The sequence below is a fragment of the Lissotriton helveticus genome, chromosome 5_1, assembly GCF_964261635.1.
Source record: "Lissotriton helveticus chromosome 5_1, aLisHel1.1, whole genome shotgun sequence".
Lineage (NCBI taxonomy): Eukaryota > Metazoa > Chordata > Amphibia > Caudata > Salamandridae > Lissotriton > Lissotriton helveticus.
Window position 1 is genome coordinate 1,275,412,203 of NC_136065.1, and position 20,141 is coordinate 1,275,432,343.

Sequence of the window (20,141 nt, forward strand, 5' to 3'; positions counted from 1 at the left end):
AACTACTCCCTATGTGCCTCAGCCCTATAGGGGAAAGAACTTTGGGCCAGATGTAGGTAATTCCTATTTACCGACTCTTAAATACCGAATCATACCGATTCGGTATTTAAGAGTAGGTAAATAGAAAGGAGGCATATGTAGGTAAATCTTATTTTCCAATTACCGATTCGGTAAGATTCGTTATTTACCGATTCTGTAAATACCGAATCGGCATTTCACATTGATTCCTATGGGCCTTGAAGCCCATAGGAATCAATGGGAAATACAGATTCGGTATTTACAGAATCGGTAAATACCGAATCCTGCAAGGGTGCAGGGGGTTATCACTTTGACACCCTCTAGCACCCCAAGTACAGGCTTGTGTGACATGTGGCACACATACATGCCCTAAGGGCATGTCTGTGTGTCACATTGCACAGGTGTGCATGCACAGATGTGCATGCACACCTGAATTCGGTATTTTACCACACAATAGGATTGTGTGGTAAAATACCGACTCTTAAGGGCCTGTGGCACTCTTAGGAGTGTCAGCTACATATGGATTTACAGAATCGGTATATTTACCGATTCGGTAAAATACCGAAGTGGTAAATTTACCGAATCGGTAAATATACCGATTCGGGAAATAACGACCCACCTACATCTCAAAAGCCAAATACCGGTCGGTAACGGCGGAAATCGTCCGTTACCGACCGGTATTTGGCTACCTACATCTGGCCCTTTGATCCCTCCAAGGCCTATTGTAACAACTGTAAGAAGTTGGGACATTTACCTGTAGACCAAAATTGCCCCCACATCAAAGCCCCTAAGGCACCCAGTACAGCTACTCCTGGGGCAGTAAGTCTACAATTGGGATCAGAGGAGTACCCAGAGCAAATCTGGACGTACACTCAAGCACGTCTAGTTTCCATGGGGGAGGATGAGTTTACCAATGCAGCTGTATGGCCACCCAACCTAAAGAAGCACTTACAGAACCCCTGGGTGAATGCGAACAGAATAGAAGCTCTGAGGGATACAGGTGCCAGTATCACTATGGTGAGAGATACACTGGTTTCCCCTGAGCAATACCTAGTTGGAAAACGTTTTCCAGTCACCAATGCTGACAGTGTCACCACCATGCATCCTATGGCTATGGTGACACTAGGCTGGGGAGGGGGGGGTACTGGCCTGAAACAGGTAGCAGTCTCTCAGAAGTTACCAGCTGACTGCCTGCTTGGCAATGACCTAGAAGCCTCAGCCTGGGCTGAAGTTGAGTTGAAGACACATGCAGCCATGCCGGGTATCCCTGAATTGGTAAGTGTGCAAACAGGAGCCCAGAGCAAAAAGAAGGGTGAACAAGTAGGTTTGGAGCCTGGAAGTATGGCCCAATCAACCAAGAGAAACAGCAAGAAGACTGGGGGGGGCAGCTTCTGCACAGCTAACCTCACAGAACCCCTCTCCTCAGGGAGAGTACTTGGAAACCCCAGAGGGAACTGAGCCCCAGGAGCTTGAACCTTACCAGGTTGATCTCCTAGGCCCAGGGGGACCCACTAGGGAAGAACTGTGCCAGGGTCAGCAAAACTGTCCCACTCTTGAAAGCATGAGGTAGCAAGCTGTTTCAGAAGCACAGGGAGATGTCAGTGGTACCCACAGAGCTTATTGGAAGAGGGATTAATGTATGCTGAGGTGAGAAACCCCACTTCTGGAACTACCAGGAGGATGGTAGTGCCACAGAAGTACAGGGAGTTCCTCCTAACTTTGGCTCATAACATCCCCCTAGCTGGACATCTGGGGCAAACCAAAACTTGGAAAGGCTAGTGAGTCACTTCTACTGGCCCAAATACACCAAAAGGTGAAGGAGTTTGTTAGCTCCTGTGGTACCTGTCAAGCCAGTGGCAAGACGGGTGGCTACGCAAAGGCCCCCCTGATACCACTGCCAGTGGTGGGCGTTCCCTTTGAAAGGGTAGGTGTGGACATTGTGGGCCCACTGGAACCTCCCACAGCCTCAGGGAACACTTTCATTCTAGTGGTAGTGGATCATGCCACTAGGTACCCTGAAGCAATTCCCCTTAGGACTACTACAGCTCCTGCAGTAGCGAAGGCCCTCCTGGGTGTATTTACCAGGGTATGGTTTTCTAAGGAGGTGATTGCAGACAGAGGTACTAACTTCATGTCTGCTTACCTAAAACACATGTGGAAGGAGTGTGGAGTGCAGTACAAGTTTACTATCCCATACCATCCCCAAACCAATGGACTTGTTGAAAGATTCAACAAGACATTGAAAGGTATGATCATGGGACTCCCTGAAAAACTCAAGAGGAGATGGGATGTCCTGTTATCATGCCTGCTTTACGCTTATAGGGAGGTGCCACAGAAGGGAGTAGAGTTTTCCCCCTTTGAACTCCTGTTTGTTCATTCTGTAAGGGGACCACTTTGTCTTGTGAAAGAGGGTTGGGAGAAGCCTCTCCACGAACCCAAGCAAGACATTGTGGACTATGCACTTGGCCTAAGGTCCAGAATGGCTGAGTACATGGAAAAAACATCCAAGAATCCTGAGGCCAGCCAGGAGCTTCAGAAGCACTGGTATGACCAAAAAGCTGCACTGGTTGAATTTCATTTTTATACAAATCCACAAGGGAAAAAGGGGCCTAGGGGCAGTTTAACGACCAACTCCCAGATTTAATCCCCAATTCAACTTATATTCATTACAAACAAATCTGGTGGTCAAATAAAGGGGGCGAAAGGGGATCAAAAACTAGTTGAATACCACACAACAGATGTGCAACTACCCAACAGATATACTCAATAGATAGGAACAACATATGAGAAAGCGACCTTTACGAAATAGTCGGATTTCCATCAACTGCCAAGAGAGGCCGGTGTCATCACTTGGATATCCTTCCTTCCTGCAACAGCACCTCTTGATCACAGAGGGGAATCATGTGGTTCGGATTTCGTACAGATCACTGAAATCTCGACAAGAGGAAATATAGAAAAAGGGTGAAAAGAATGACCAGCTTAGTCACTTATTTCGAAGATGTAAACATAGGATATCTATTTGTTTGGGTGATGGATAATATGTGTGCAGTGCAAGTGAGTGAGGACTAAAAAGGATACAGAAGAGAAAAATACTTTTATTACAATATCTCTCCCAATCCTATTAAAATTGTGCAGAAGCGGCTTTTAACAAATAGGGCACTTTTTAAAAATGGTCGACTAGTTTCAACCTGATGGGCCACTTGCCCAGGCTTTCTTCAGGACCTAAGCTTTAGATAGCTACTGCATTCTGAAATTCGTGCAAATGTGCATTATAATTATTAAATAAATACAACCTTGTACTTAATACCTCGATACAAGCAGAGTGGTCTTCACACCTGAAAGAGATAGCGACACAAACACTTGTTGTGAAATAGTACACCAGTTTCACATCCTCGCCCTAACTCATAAGCCACACTGTTATTGGCTAACTATTTCTATAATAACAGATGCACTCACCTGTCTTGTATGAGGTATAAGCCTCACCTCACCTGGTAACCACTCAGGTATATGAGACCCCGCCCTGTAAGGAAAATAAAGTCACTATTGAAGAGGGGGCACCAAACAAACCCGTGGATGTACTCTGTTTGGGTAACTAGTACTCCATTAAAATCACCTTAACTAGGAAAACGCATCTAAAAACTGTAAATTCTTCTCATGGCTGAAATATGTGTGTATGTTTTCAATATAGGATTCATCCAGAAATGTCTTGCTCAGTCTTAAAATAGCAACATCTCTGCCTGTGCTTCGCATCAATCACCTTAATATTTATAATGGAACGTTGTACCCATGGACAGGACATTCATCTCATAGTGCCAAAATTCATTTGTACCTAAATCGTGTATATAGGCTCAAAACCCGATTTCTTCTGCTCGCAGCTCTAGGCACACACCAGAACTACTCGCGCATAAATGCAGAAATTTCAAAGCGAAAGCGCATTTATGTGATATTCATGGTACACTCTTAGTGGTCTAGCATATGATGATGCCACATACCAAAGCATATTAGACAACACGCTGAGTATATTGGACAGCATTACCAGCTCTGCAGGTCCTAATCTAGATGATTGGAGCTTAGTCACAGTTTTGAAAAAGTCTCATTCACGTACAGTGATACATGGTGCCATCATGGCAGAGTATTTGCGAGGGAACTGTGCATCCCCAGGTCTGATTGTTACTAACGCCCCACGCCTGTTTTTACAGGACAAGGCCTTCTGGAGGGATTGGTCTTTTATAGCCTGGCGCTGCAGGCGCGATTGGCTACTCTTGATCATTAGCACGGCAAAACGGTTAGCCAATGCCATTTTAATAGAAATACAGGTGATGGAAGCTCAAATTAAAACTACCATCACGAGTATTCTCTTTAAAAAGAACCAAGATGAATCCAATAAGGTGAATAAAGAATTTGAAGATTCAATACTTCTGTCCAAAATAGAGAAATTTAAGAAAGACTTGGCTAAGTTTAAGAAGGAGGTGGTTTATCCATATACTAGCGACTACTATACTCCTCCTGAGTTTAACAACAAAGGTAAACGCTATGGCTCTACATACTCGGGCAGCAGCTCCGAAGATAACTTGAGCGACTCAGAATTCTCTGAAACTAACAGACAACCATTCAGAGGTCGCGGTAGAAGAGCATCATGGAGAGGACATTCTGCACCACCGTTTCACCAATGGTGGCCACCCACACCATGGGGTTATTCGCCACCACAATTCCAGCCACCCGGGGCGCCATTCCAGACATATCAGCAAGACTTCAATAACCAGTCTTTTTTAGGGTCAGGCCCAGGCAGATCCAGAGGCAGGAGAAGAAATCGCCAATTACAAGTGCATTGGAATCATTCTCCGCCAGCACCTCAACAAATAGGCACTCTCAGCAAAACCAAATTGAATCAGAACCAGCAACAAACAGGGATGAACCCAGATGGGACCTGATAGTGAACCTCAGCAATAAAACTCTGACAACCGAAGAGGAAACAGTTCTCAACAGAGGCCTAGGTTTCGTTGCAACGTCGGATGGTGATGATTTCACAGTTCAGTGTGAACTTGCGCATATTTTGGGGAAAATCCGCTTATGCCATTTTTTCACAGATAGAGACCAATTGGAACCCACGATTGATACCACCAACACTCGGCTAAAAAAGCGTTCTACCTTTAATCTCCCCTTTACAGAGTAGAGTGTACCACCACAAGTGCTCACTTTCGAAAGAGCAGTACAAGAGGAGATCACTACCCTTTGTTCAAACAAAATAAGGAATTACAGTAATTTCCCCAATAAAGAACAAATTGCTTTTCGAGCGCTCACTGAAGATCAATTGATTACAATCAAGCCCGCGGATAAGGGCGGGGCAGTTGTTATTTCAGACACTGAGGCCTACCGGACTGAGTGTCTGCAACAATTGAATGACAGGAGATTTTACCGCCCTCTGAAAGGGGACCCCACAGAGAGAATCAGTAGAGCCATCACGGAAGTAGTAGACGAGGCCTACAATGAATGATGGATAACATCTCAAGAATCTGCTTTCCTCCAGACTGCCCACATGGTGATGCCCTATTTTTATACTTTACCAAAAGTACATAAGATTCAAAGACCACCACCGGGCAGGCCCATAATATCGGGGCTAGGTTCTCTGTTGGAGCCATTGTCGACCTTTGTAGACTTCTTTCTAAGGTCGATGGTAAAAAAGATGCAAACGTATCTGCAAGATACAAAAGATGTACTACGTCTGCTACCCACAGTGGAATTTGACTCGGCGTGTGACCTATTGGTCTCCTTCGATGTTGAATCACTTTATACGTCTATACCTCAGGATGCGACGTTGGACATTATCTCGACCATCTTGAATGATTCAAACTCGAACTCGATCACTCCAGTCCATTTCATCATGACACTGGCACATTTGGCCATGAAAGATAATTTTTTCAAATTTGAAGAAACAATCTACCTCCAGGTTTCCTGAACGAGCATGGGGAGCATTTTTGCACCTAGTCTGGCGAATCTTTACGTTCACATCTTCGAACAAGAACACGTACTGAATAACGATAATCCCTTCCATGGGTCGATCAGACTATGGAAGCGATATATCGATGATATTCTCGTGGTATGGCGTGGAGATTTGTAATCAGTAGAACAATTCCAAGCGTGGCTCAACACTTGGAACGATTTTCTGAGGTTTACCTTGGAGGTGAACAAAACTAGGATCTCTTTTCTTGATTTATCAATCTATGTGACACCTACAGGATTGGAAAGTGAACTCTTCCGCAAACCAATGGCACGCAATTCTCTTTTGCGGTACGATAGTCAACACCCAGAGTCATTGCGTAACAACTTGCCGTTTGGCCAGTTCTTACGGGTGAGATGGAATTGTTCTACAACTGAAAAGTATAGACACCATGCAAGTAATCTATCCAATCAATTGATGGAAAAGAAGTACCCGAAGAAACTCATAAAACAGGCATATAAGCACGCCATCAACGACCACAGAGAGGTGCTTTTGGAACCTAAGATTTAAAAAACACCATTGGGGCGTCTGACTTTTGTCAACACTTTTAGTACACTAACTAATGGGATCCAGAAGTGCATTCGAAAATAACTGCCGTTTTCTGAATACCAGCAAAGAAAAGATACCAATGCCTCTCTTTGCCTTCAAACGAGGGCAAAACTTATGCGACAGATTGGTACACACGCGTCCAATACAACAAGGACCAAGAAAAGTTGGGACGCTGTGGGACTTACCACCTGTCCAAGGCCATTTTCGTTGCGGAGCTTGTGCTATCTACCCACAAACTCAACAATCAAAAACGGTTGATATTGGGACATCAAGGCCATGGACACAAATAAGCTTTTCAAATTGCAACAGTGACAATCTTGTCTACCTCATCCAGTGTCCCTGCGGATACAAGTATGTCGGAATGACAACTCGGAAGGTTAAACTGAGGATGTTAGAACATAAAAGCACCTTCTGGTGTAAGATGACCAATACAAAACTCACAAGGCACTTCACTGAACTCAACCATCAACAAGACGATTTTGCATGGACGGTCTTAGAGAAACCATTCATACCACCTCATGTGAGTGACAGAACCAAGTATCTTTTTAATAAAGCACAAAAATGGGTGTTTAAACTGCGCAGTGACACCAAGGGCCTTAATGACACAATACCGTGGACTTTGCTATGAGCTCCTTAAATTCATTATCCATCATAACCAGGTATTCAGAAAAAGATTTTTTTCAAAAAATGTTGTCTTTTCAGGGATCACATGATTGTGGTTACTATAACGTGCAGGCCGGATGTAAGATTATGTCTGAAAGCCTGACTAGTTAACGCTAAGGGCCGATAAATACAAAAAAATACTGATTAGACCTATGGCCAAAACTGATAACACAATAATGAGACGTGCCCTACATATAGGTAGATGGCACTTTTTATCTGAATGCTGATTTGGGTCTTACCTATTTTTAATCTATCACCATTTATGATTGCCAGAATACACCAGATTTACAGAACTGTAATGTAATTACAAATTTAAAATTTAATCTCAACCGTTTATGAATACAAAACAGATGACATAAGTATTGTTATTTGTCCTGAATAAACATAGCGAACTACGATAGCCAGAATACACTTGAATTCCAGATCTCACGTGACGCCGCCCATAACTGGCGCCCGTACTTAAAAATAAAGTCCTATGCTGAATAGTCCCATCCTAGCTTCTCCCTTTAATGTGATGGATAAACCTCTGCAATTGTCATAATGCTTTTGCAATAAAACGTTATTGTCCACCCATAAACGCATTAGGCAATTTGTATTGCACATATCGGTTGACTAATGAATAAATACATTAACAAATGAATATGTGTCCCGAAAATATAATAGCGATTATTTTAAGCACGTGCATCTAAAAACTATGGCCGGGAAAAACAATGTGTTTTCTGTAGTCTCGCTACATTTTCGCTAAGTAAGAGACTGGCCGATAAGGAACTACTAGGTCCCACGTAGATGACATCATTTTGTAGTACGGTCACGTGACGCTGTGTAACTCTAGCGTCCATGTGTTCAAAATGGAGCGCGTTCAGTGCCTTGGGACCTCCCACAATCTCAGGAGAAGCCCGAGGCACCGACAAAGCGGTAAGGCTCCCGTTTAGCGCTATGAAAGTCTGGTATTACATGCGCTATCACCACCTAGCTTTAACCTTGTAGTAACACGCTTCTCTGCATAGCAATGCCGTCTTGCACTTATGCGCTAGGTTGTTTAAGGCACTTGTAACACGGGACTTTTGACTGGTTTAGGAATACGAAGTAGACATATGAGAAACGTACTCCTATGCTACGCCGCCACTTCTTTGCATGCTGATCTCACATTAAGTTCAGGAAATCCCTCGCTATCAGTATGATATTTATTAAGCGCTATGTCCAGAGTAGGCTCTATATCTGGAAGAGTGTTTTAAGGTGGTGACACTTTAGAGTAGACCAAATAGACACATAAAGAGTGTACCATGAATATCACATAAATGTGCTTTCGCTTTGAAATTTCTGCATTTATGCTTGAGTAGTTCTGGTGTGTGCCTAGAGCTGTAAGCGGAAGAAATCTTGTTTTCATTCTATATACACGATTTAAGTACAAATTAATTTCTGCACAATGAGATGAATGTCCTGTCTATGGCTACAACGTTCCATTATAAAGATTAAGGTGATTGATGCGAAGCACAGGCAGAGATGTTGCTATTTTAAGACCTACACTGAGCAAGACATTTCTTGATGAATCCTATATTGAAGCATACACACAAATATCAGCCATGAGAAGAAATAACCTTTTTTAGATGTGTTTTTCTTGTTAAGGGGATTTTAATGGAGTACTAGTTACCCAAACAGAGTACATCCAGAAGTTTGTATGGTGCCCCCTCTTCAATAGTGACTTTATTTTCCATACAGGGCGGGGTCTCATATGCCTGAGTGGTTACCAGGTGAGGTGAGGCTTATACCTCATACAAGACAAGTGAGTGCATCTGTTATTATAGAAATAGTTAGCCAATGACAGTGTGGTTTATGAGTTAGGGCGAGGAAGTGAAACTGGTGTACTATTTCACATCAAGTGTTTGTGTCGCTATCTCTTTCAGGTGTGAAGACCACTCTGCTTGTATCGAGGTATTATGTACGAGGTTGTATTTATTTAACAATTATAATGCAAATTTGCACAAATTTAAGAATGCAGTAGCTATCTAAAGCTTAGGTCCTGAAGAAAGCCTGGGCAAGTGGCCCATCAGGCTGAAACTAGTCGACCATTTTTGAAAAGTGGCCTATTTGTTAATAGCCGCTTTTGCACAATTATAATAGGATTGGGAGAGATATTGTAATAAAAGTATTTTTCTCTTCCGTATCCTTTTTAGTCCTCACTCACTTGCACTGCACGAATATTATCCATCACCCAACCAAATAGATATCCTATGTTTACATCCTTGAAATAAGTGACTAAGCTGGTCATTCTTTTCACCCTTTTTATATATTTCCTCTTGTCGAGATTTCAGTGATCTGTACGAAATCCGAACCACATGATTCCCCTCTGTGATCAAGAGGTGCTATGGCGGGAAGGAAAGATATCCAAGTGATGACACTGGCCTCTCTTGGCAGTTGATGGAAATCTGACTATTTCGTAAAGGTCACTTTCTCATATGTTGTTCTTATCTATTGGGTATATCTGTTGGGTTGTTGCACATTTGTTGTGTGGTATTCAACTAGTTTTTGCTCCCCTTTCACCCCTTGTTTGACCACCAGATTTGTTTGTAATGAATACTGGTTGAATTTCAGCCTGGACAACAGTTGTGGGTTTTGGAGCCAGTGGCATCAAGGGCTCTCCAAGACAGATGGAGTGGCCCTTACCCTATCCTAGAGAAAAAGAGTGAAGTCACTTATTTAGTTGACCTGGGCACAAGCAGGACACCCAAAAGGGTTATCCATGTGAACCGCCTAAAGCTCTACAATGACAGGGCTCACATCACCATGCTGATGGTGACTAATGAGGAACAGGAAGCAGAAAGTGAACCTCTTCCTAATCTCTCCTGTAGCCCAAAAGATGGTTCGGTAGATGGGGTTGTCTTTTCAGACACCCTCTCTGCCCAACAGCAGACTGACTGGAAGCAAGTCTTGCAACAGTATGCCAGCCTCTTTTCCCTGACCCCTGGCCTGACCAACTGGTGTACCCCTGATGTGGACACTGCTGACCGTGCACCTGTCAAAAACAAGATCTATTGCCAGTCAGACCAAGTCAAGGAAACCATCAAAGCTGAAGTCAGCAAGATGCTGGAGTTAGGGGTTATTGAACCCTCTGAGAGCCCCTGTGCTAGCCCAGTGGTTCTGGTCCCCAAACCCCATCAACAGGGCGAAAAGAGAGATCTGAGGTTCTGTGTGGACTATAGAGGACTCAACTCTGTCACCAAGACACATGCTCACCCTATTCCAAGAGCAGATGAACTGATAGACAAATTGGGGGCAGCCCGATTTCTCAGTACCTTTGACTTGACTGCAGGATACTGGCAGATTGGCATGGCCCCAGGAGCAAAAGAGAAAACAGCATTCTCCACACCTGATAGGCACTATCAGTATACTGTAATGCCCTTCGGGTTAAAGAAAGCACCTGCCACCTTCCAGAGGTTGATGAATCAAGTCCTGATTGGATTTGGAGTCCTTTAGTGCAGCTAATCTTGATGATATTGCTGTCTTTAGCTCCACCTGGCAGGATCACCTGATCCACCTTGGGAAGGTTTTAGCAGCACTGCAATCTGCAGGCCTAACTATCAAGGCATCCGAATTACAGATAGGGCAGGGCACTGTGGTGTAATTGGGCCACCTTGTAGGTGGAGGCCAGGTACAGCCCTTACAAACCAAGATCTAGACTATCATGGACTGGGCAGCTCCAACCACCCAGACCCAAGTCAGGGCATTCCTTGGCTTGACTGGGTACTACAGGAGGTTTGTGAAGGGATATGGGCCCATTGTGACTCCCCTCACAGAGCTCACCTCCAAAAAGATGCCCAAGAAAATCAACTGGACTGTTAGTTGCCAAAAGGCGTTCGACACCCTAAAAAAAGCAATGGGCTCAGCACCAATTTTACAAGCACCAGATTATGTCAAGCAGTTCATAGTGCAGACTGATGCCTCTGAGCTAGGGATAGGAGCGGTCCTATCCCAGTCCAATGATGAAGGCCAAGACCAACCTCTGCTTTTATAAGCAGGAGGCTACTCCCCAGAGAGCAGTGTTGGAGTGCCATTGAGAGGGAGGCCTTTGCTGTGGTTTGGTCCCTGAAGAAGTTGAGGCTCTACCTGTTTGGAACTCACTTCCGGGTTCAAACTGACCTCAGACCTCTCAGATGGCTAATGCAGATGAAAGGGGAAAATCCAAAACTACTAAGATGGTCCATCTCCCTACAGGGAATGGACTTTGAAGTGGAACACCGACCAGGGACTGCCCATGCCAATGCAGATGGACTTTCCAGGTTCTTCCACATAGACAATGAAGACTCCGTAGGGCAAGGTTAGTCTCATCACCTTTCGTTTGGTGAGGGGGGGTTGTGTGAGAAAGCGCCATCTTTCTTGCATTGGTATGCCCCCACCTTTTGCTGAATTGCTGATGTTCTTTAACTGAGTGTGCCCTGGGCTCCTGCCAATCAGGTACCCAGGGCCTGTGTTCCTTCCCTAAAACTGTATTGAAGCTGAAATTCAATTGGCATCTCTGGCCACCTGTCAGCCCCTGGTAAATGGTACCCTAGGTACCCAGGGCATTGTGACCAGAGAAGACCCCTAAGGGCTGCAGCACGTATTGTGCCACCCTTAGGGGTTCTGCACCCTGACACCCACACACTGCCTTTGCAGACTGAGTGGCCTAATGCAGAACTAACCAAAGTCTCGACATGGCACACATCCCTGTGTGCCATGCCCACACACACACTGCCTTGGTATACCTCAGTCACCCCTCTAGCTGGGTGCCCTATGCCACTGGTGCAGGAGCCCTGTGCTCCTACAGTACCCAGGGCCATTCCTGGGCACTGTAAGTGCAGTGATGCCATTAACAGTATATGGTGCTGGGAGGTTGTCATTACGACTCCACAGCACCATAATGGCTACACTGATATCAAACTTCTCAGCACATTAAACCCACACTGATGCCAGTGTGGGATTTAATGTAAAATGCACTAGACTAGAAAGGGTATCTTAGAGATGCCCCCTGAAACCTAACCTACAATCCACATCTGGTCTGAGAGGCTGCCTAGGCTGCCACACAGCAGACATGTTGCTGGACCCCTGGGTGGAGAGCCCCTGCTCTCCTGGGCCTGCAACAATGCACATCCTGGGCGAGGTGCTAGGCCTCCCCCCCCCCCCCAGGATGGGCAAGGGAAAGCTTCAAAGGCATACCGCCTTTGTGAGCTTCTCCAGACCACTTGCTGTACTCAGCAACTGGCCCCCACCGATTCTGACCACCACTCTGGCAGGAAGACAGGTGGGAAAACCTACTCTAGGGAAGGGGGTGTGCCAGCCTGTACCAACTCCACCCCTCAGGTGGGAGAGGCGAGGTGAAGCGCAACTCCGGGCTCCGGTCATCTTGAAGATGGGGAGCCTTGCCCAATTAGAGATAGGCTCTTGCCCCCTCCCAAAGGAGAGGAGCAGGATAGGGGGTGTACTCACCCCAGGACAGGGATCTATTGGCCCCTTCCCTTCTCCTACCTGTAACGCCCCTAAATGTAGTATTTAGGGGCACCCTGAACCTTCCTTCCTCAGATCCCGATTTTGAAACAAGAAAGAAGATCAAGAAGAAGAAGACCTGTCGTGCAGCTGCTAACAAGAGGACAACACCAACTGACTTGGATCCAGCCCTACAGGCCTGTTGATCCTTAAACCTACTCCCGCTAAAAATCCCGGCGTCTCCTGCTGACAGCAACCTCGAGAACCTCGGAGGACCTGCCTGCCTTGACCCTATTAGAGACTGGGACTCCCACAAGCAGTGGCTCTGCTCAAACAGCAATACCCCTGGTGCCAGCCAGGAACCGCAAACCCAGCCCACTGTGCACCCGCCGAGCCGAGCCTGTGCCCAAGTGGACAAAGACCCTGAGGACGTCCCCCCAGCGACCCTGACCTGGAATCCAGTGGCCAAGGACCCTCCTCGACGACCCAGAAGACGCCTGCAGACTCAGAACCAGGGACCCCTCCTACCGCGACCAGCAGAGGGTAAGATTTCCCGACGTCGACAGACACCCCTGCACCCGGCACCCCCGGCGTCCTGTGCCCAATGCCGGGGTGCCTACCTACCCTCCAAGTTCCCAACTTACCCCTCGAAGTGTTGGTCACTCCAGAAGATCCACCGTCCCCGGGCCTGCAGCCTTTGTTCTCTTTTCAAGATCTCCATTGAATAACATTGAGCGCCTGATGGCTCAAAAGCACCCTGCACCCAGCCGCCTGAGTGCCCCTGGCAGTGCAACCTGTGTCCTATCCCACTTCCCCATTTGCCCTGAGCAAGTGACCAGGAGCCCAGCTCCCACAGCTCTGTGGCTGCTAGCCAGCAGCCACCAACCGAAGGCCCCTGCCTCTCATTGGATAACATTGGGCCTAACTACCTCTGCACCCGGCTGCCCCTGTGCCGCTGAGGGTGTATCAACTGTACCTACCTGACCCTAGGAGACCCCTGAGTCTATGCCCAGAACCTTAACTCTGCCAGTCGAGTACTTACCTAAAAGCCGCTAACTCTCTTCCTAAAATCAGCCGAACAACGAATTCTGATTAACTCACGTGTTATCAGGAGAGACCTCAGTGCTGCACCTTTTAGCCCAGCACAAACCCTGAAAAGTCAATTTAACCGTACTTATCAGTAACCTGAATTTTCTTCCATAGGAAACCATTGACTGTTTTTCTGTGAAATTTCTTCTGTCGATTTTTGCAAACTACAAATATTCCTTAAAAATCGTACCAACAACCAAAACTCAATTACTTATTTGTTTCAGATAGAGGTCCCAGTGCTGAACCAAGGACTCCAGTACTGGATTACAATAGTAAAGTGAACATACTTTACCTGCAAACTGAATTTGCTTCCATAGGAAACCATTGGCTGTTTTTCTGTGAAATTTCTTCTAAGTGTTGATTTTTGCAAACTACAAATATTCTTTAAAAATCGTACCCACTATCAAAACGTAATCTTGGTGTCCACATACACATGGACTCGACCACTATCATCAGGTTAAATTATAGACGGGCGGTTAGTTCCTTGAAGTCGCAAATAGAGCGATGGCTTCACCTCGCATTGTCCATGGTAGTCCTGCCGAGATTTTTTATAACATTCCCATTCTCCTCACTTAGTCATTTTTCTCGCAGTTGAGGCAACACCTTATAAGATTGGTGTGGGGGGGTTAAGAGACCATGGGTAAGCTGGCAGACTCTGACTCTCCCTTACGAGAGGGGTGGTTTTGGTGTCCCAGATATGTACTTATATTACTTAACGGCACAGTGCAGTTATTCCTTTGCTTGGTACCACCCGGACGCCCGGATCCCTTACTTGAGACCAGAGGCAGATTTGGTGCTCCCGCAGAAGTTATCCACGGTTCTACCCAAAGTGATCTCGAGGGACCCACTGGATATCCAGACAGTTTCCACCACTAGCTGGGCATGGGTGAAGCTACGGACATTTTTGGAGCTGGGTCTATTAAATTCACCGGCTTTGCAGCTTTCGAACCCCTCATGGCTTCCCATCACGGGAGAAACATTAGTACAACTCACACTGACTAAGTTTGGGGTCCAAAGGATGGGTGATCTAATTCTAGAAGATCATGTCTTCTCGGTGGCAGAGGTTGTTCAGTTCCAAGACCGCTCGTTCATGGATGACTTTATACTGCGGCGTATGCATTCCATACTGAGGGCCACTTTTCCCACATTCCCCATTGCGCCCGAACCTACTGCTCCATTAACGTTAGTTATTGAAAGTGAAACGGGCGCTCATTTGATTTCTAAAAGGTATAAGGTGTGCGTCTTTGCCCGCCCATACGTTGATGTTAAAACTTGGACGGCGTGGGAACATGATTTAGGCCAGCCCATTTCGGAAGACCAATGGGAACAGTGTTGCAGGGTCACGAAGGAGGTGTCCCTTAACAGCAGGCACAAACTTCTGCATTTTAAATTCCTTTGTAGAATGTACCACACACCTGCCTGGTCGCACAGGATCGACTCATCTAGGCGACATCATTGCTGGAAATACTCTGCCCCTCATGCAGATTTTGCACATCTGACTTGGACTTGTATTGGGAACAGGTACATGCCACACGGGGGGACATGGTCTCCCTGTCTTTGACCCCCACCCCGGAAATTGCACTCCTGGGCTACATGATTAACTTTCCCAAGAAAGTGAGGAGGTTTGCAGTGCTTGGGTTCCTATTGGCTAAACGAGAGATAGCATTAATGTGGGGCAAGAAACAGGCACCCACACTACAGGCTTGGCTTCGTAGCCTAGCATATTGTAATGTGAATTGTGAAGTTTATGCGTCCCTTATGCCCAGTTCCTCACGTCCTAATGACATCTGGGGCCCTTATAGGGCATACATTGCTGAGATAAATAGGGACTCTGATACGCAGGTGGAGCTTTGCATTGTACCGGAGTGGGGGGGGGGGGGTTAAGGGAATGGTGAGTCGGAGTGTCACTCCTGTTGATATTGTATACTGTATTCATATTAATGTACAATGCCTGTCTCTAGGACGCCACTGGATCAAGAATAATGTATTTGTGGTTATACCCGTAGCTGGGACGGTTTCAAGACTATTGACCCCGAGGCATGTGAGCTGACTGTTTGTGGTTTTGTATTGCCCTGCCATCAAGACTATATCCACTGTTGCCATATGATATGTCATTAATTTAACAGTATATCAGTGTTGTATGATAGCACGCCTAACAATGTACCGATCTAGTATTGATTTCCTGACTATCGTGTATCAAATCTAGAATCCAGGCCTGTGGTTAGAAAAGTAATCTACAAAGTAACTAATTGCATTTAAACAGAAATTCCCATTGAGCTCAATGTTGCATTGTGTTTGAAATTGTGTTTCCTATTGCAACAAACTGTAACTATTGCATTCAAAAAGTCTATTGCCTATTTGAAAAGTATTTAACTAAAGCAACTCATCCTGAGAAAGTATATTTTGATACCTTGTTGGTTCTAAAATAAAACGACTATATCTTTTGATACAAAACCACTGGCCTAGAGTTCAGTTCTTGAGTGTGTGAGACCATTTGCTGACTGGGTGTGTACATCAAATGCTTTACACTGTCCTCTGATCCTGCCTTACTGCTCGACCAAGCTCTAACTTCAGCCTCTGACAAACCTCTGGGGACTGGGGACTCTATACACACTGCACCTTACTTTGGTCCAGTATATATAGAGCCAGTTCCCTACAGTATGTCCCGTCGAAATTTAGGAATCCTAGTATTGATTGTAATTTTTTTATGATTTTGGAGGCTGGAGCAGCGCACACTTTCTAAAAAGTTAGCTGCCAGACTTTTGCCTTCACTTGACAGCTCATATCCCAAAAATAGGACATTGAGGTGGGCTATTTTTGATTTTTTTAAAGTTAAATTTGTATCCCTCTCCGGCAGATCCCATAATAATGGTGCTTACCCTGGTCAACTGCCTCTCTAAGTCGTCGTCTGTCAGATAAATATTATCCACATAGGACAACGCTTCTTCATCAAATTTTTGAAGTAATTCTGTTACTCTTGCTGAAAATACACCGGGGCTATTCTTATACCCTTGTGCTAGTCGACAAAATTGTCGTTGAGACCCTAACGCACTGAGGGCCATATGTAGGTAATCTCTATTTACCGATTCTTAAATACCGAATTTTACCGATTTTGTATTTAAGAAACAGTAAATAGTATGTAGGTAAAAATTCGGTAAATTTTACCGAATCGGTAATATTCGGTATTAAAGAATTGGTATTTACCATTACGGTAATTCCCATTCACCATTACCGATTCGGTAAATACCGAATCGGTAATAGTGGGAACATATTCAAGGGTGGCAGGGTGTCACATTGACACCCTGTTGTACCCCTGAATCGTGCATGTGTCCACATGTGGCACACATACATGCTCTAAGGGCATGCATGTGTGCCACATGGCACTTTTTAAAGGTTTTCGATATTTACCACCAACTTGTAGTTGGTGGTAAATAACGAATCCTTAAATCAAAAATGCACTCACTTGAGTGCTTCCTACATAGGATTTTAGGATTTGGTAATTTACTGATTCAGTATTTTAAGGAATCAGTAATTTACTGAATCCTTAAATTACCCAATCGGTAAATTACAGAATGCTAAAATCAAGCCACCTACATTAGAAAAAGCTAAATACCTGTCGGTAATGGCAAATTTACCGATTTTTCGGCCGTTACCGACCGGTAATAAGCTACCTACATATGGCCCTGAATGTGGTCAGATACCTGCTTTCAGGTGCAATATTTTGGCAGAAAAATCCATTTGAGATATCAAGTGTGACATTGTATTTTTTGTGCTCAATGTTATTCATTAATGCAGCACTATGAGCACTTTGGACAGCAAATGTCTTTGTGCATGAGTTTAAATGTCTGTAATCTAAAACTAGACAATATGTATTGTCGGGTTTAGAGACAGGAAACAAAGGATTGGTCATTGGAGAGGTACATTTTTCAATGACCCTCTGGTATTCAAGTTGATCTAGTATCTCCCTGACCTGTTTTTTAGCTTCTTGCTTTATTGGATATTGCCTCTGAGCATTAGGTGAAACTTTTAACGAGATCACGTGGTAGGTTGAGTTCTCATCCCACCCTGCATGATTTGTAGGTCTCGCCTGAGCCAGCGCATGCGCTTCTCTGGCGAGACATTTAGTGAGTGGGCTTTAAAAAGCCGACCACAGCTTTTTGTGCAGCCTAGAGCGTGCGGTTACGTGCACAGTTATGAGCAGAGGCGCCATCTTGTTTTCCTCCCATCGCTCGCGGGCTCCCTTACAGCAGGCGATCAGGCACCATCTGGCTTTCCTCTCGCTAGCTCTCCCAAGCGCGCGCTTCAGTGCTCCTCCCCTCCCCCAACATAGAGCGCGTCTTTTTTACTTTTACTCGCGTACTTGACACATTATAGCCCTTCGGGTTTACCCTCTCTACTAGTTCCAGACTCACTAGGACCCCTCGTGTGAGCTTCCACTACTTACCGACTATTTATGAACCCCGTGAGCTTTCAGTAGTTCCAGACACACACATGAACCCTCGCGTGAGCTTTCACTACTTTCGGACTAATTATGACCCCTGTGAGCTTTCAGTAGTTCTGGACACACAAATGACCCGTCGTGTGAGCTTTCACTAGTTCCATACTCACTATTAACCCTTGCCTGAGGTTTCACTAGTTCCAGACTCACTATCTATTACCCCTTGCATGAGCTTTCATTGTCCCGGGCTCACTAGGACCCCTCACGCGACCTTTCACTAGTTCCTGACTCACTATTAACCCTTGCCTGAGCTTTCACAAGTTCCAGACTCACTATCTTTTACCCCTCGCGTGAACTTTAATTAGTCCGGGGCTCACTAGGACCCCTTGCGTGAGCTTTCACTAGTTCCTGACTCACTATTAACCCTTGCCAGAGCTTTCACCAATTCCGGCCTCCTTTCTACCTTAAACACCCTTCCATTCTACCAGGTAACTCCTCTCTCACCATCTGTCTCTGTCTCTCTCTTCTCTTGCCTCGTACCCCTCTCCCCTCCTAACCATTTTAGTCACCCCACCCCTTTTCAACTCCTTCACCTGCCTTTCAACCCTCATGACTGTCATTCCATTTCCTGCAATCTTCACCTTCCATGTACGTTATCCCATGGCCCACTTTCCCCCTCGCCCTCTCCCTCCCAGAATTGTGTTTCCCTCACCTATCTTTGCTTTTTCGTCTGTCACCTGCAATCTCTCCCTTCCCCTCTCTCTCTCATGCCCCGTCCCCACTTCAGAAGCCCACATCTGCCTTCCACTCTTTATCTTCTGCTCTTGTTACCTGCCCCCATGCATTGTCTCTTCTGGTCACTCTTTGACATCCTTTCTTCACTGCCCTGCAGTCTTTCCATATCTTTCTCTGTCACCAACCTTGCACTCCCACCCACTCCAACCCTGCAGTCACTCTCACACCCTTTACCCCCTTCCCGCAGTCTCCTCCATCCTCCCCTGTGCCCCCTTTCACCCCAAGTACAGTCTTACTCTTTTCTATCCTTCTGCTGTCCACCTCTGCAGTGGCAGCCTGTAAAGAAGAATTCGGGATCCAGGTAAGATTAATGTATTTATTTAAAGATTAAGCATGGGGCACAGTACGTCTAACAGTAAAGACAGCTCCTCAAACTGCCTAGTCTGGAACATGGAACGGGGTTCGTACAGCGCAGGTACAGCATTCCATGTTCCAGGCAGGGGAGAGCACGAGAAAGAGAAGCAGAGCAACACAACATAAATGCAACACATCTCACTCCTAACAAAAAAACTAAAATAAAATTAACATAGATATCTCCCTGGCAATTTCTTTGGTCGAGTACTACTCTTGACTCTGGATGCTACAGATTGAGAAACAACATCAAACATATTAGTACGATTATGTAATAAAAGAGATTTATCAGAATTTGAAGTCTTACACTTAGCAACTATCCTTACGTTCCACACTCTACCATCTTGAGTGATAACACTGTTTTTACAAAGTTTCACGATCTTAATAGGCTGATAAAACTTGGAATAGCCCTTCACTAAGAATCCAGGTTTTTTGATTCTGACCGATTCTCCCACTACAAAATCAGGAATTTCGACTTTCATTTTGGAATCAAATAATGCTTTAATTTTCTCTTGTTTTTTTCCCCACACGATTGAGAATGAGATTGATGTCAACCCTTGTCATCAGTTTTATTCAATTTTTTAATCCACCAAGGACAAATCTCTGAAGAAGGTTCCCTGCGTTTCAATAATTTGAAAGGACTTTCACCAGTAACTGAGTGTGGAGTAATACGATACATCCACAGCTTCTTCCTCACCACATCTATCCAAGGCTCACTGGACAAGGTAGCTGATTGAACACAATCTTTAGAAACACGATTGAAACGCTCTACCTGACCAT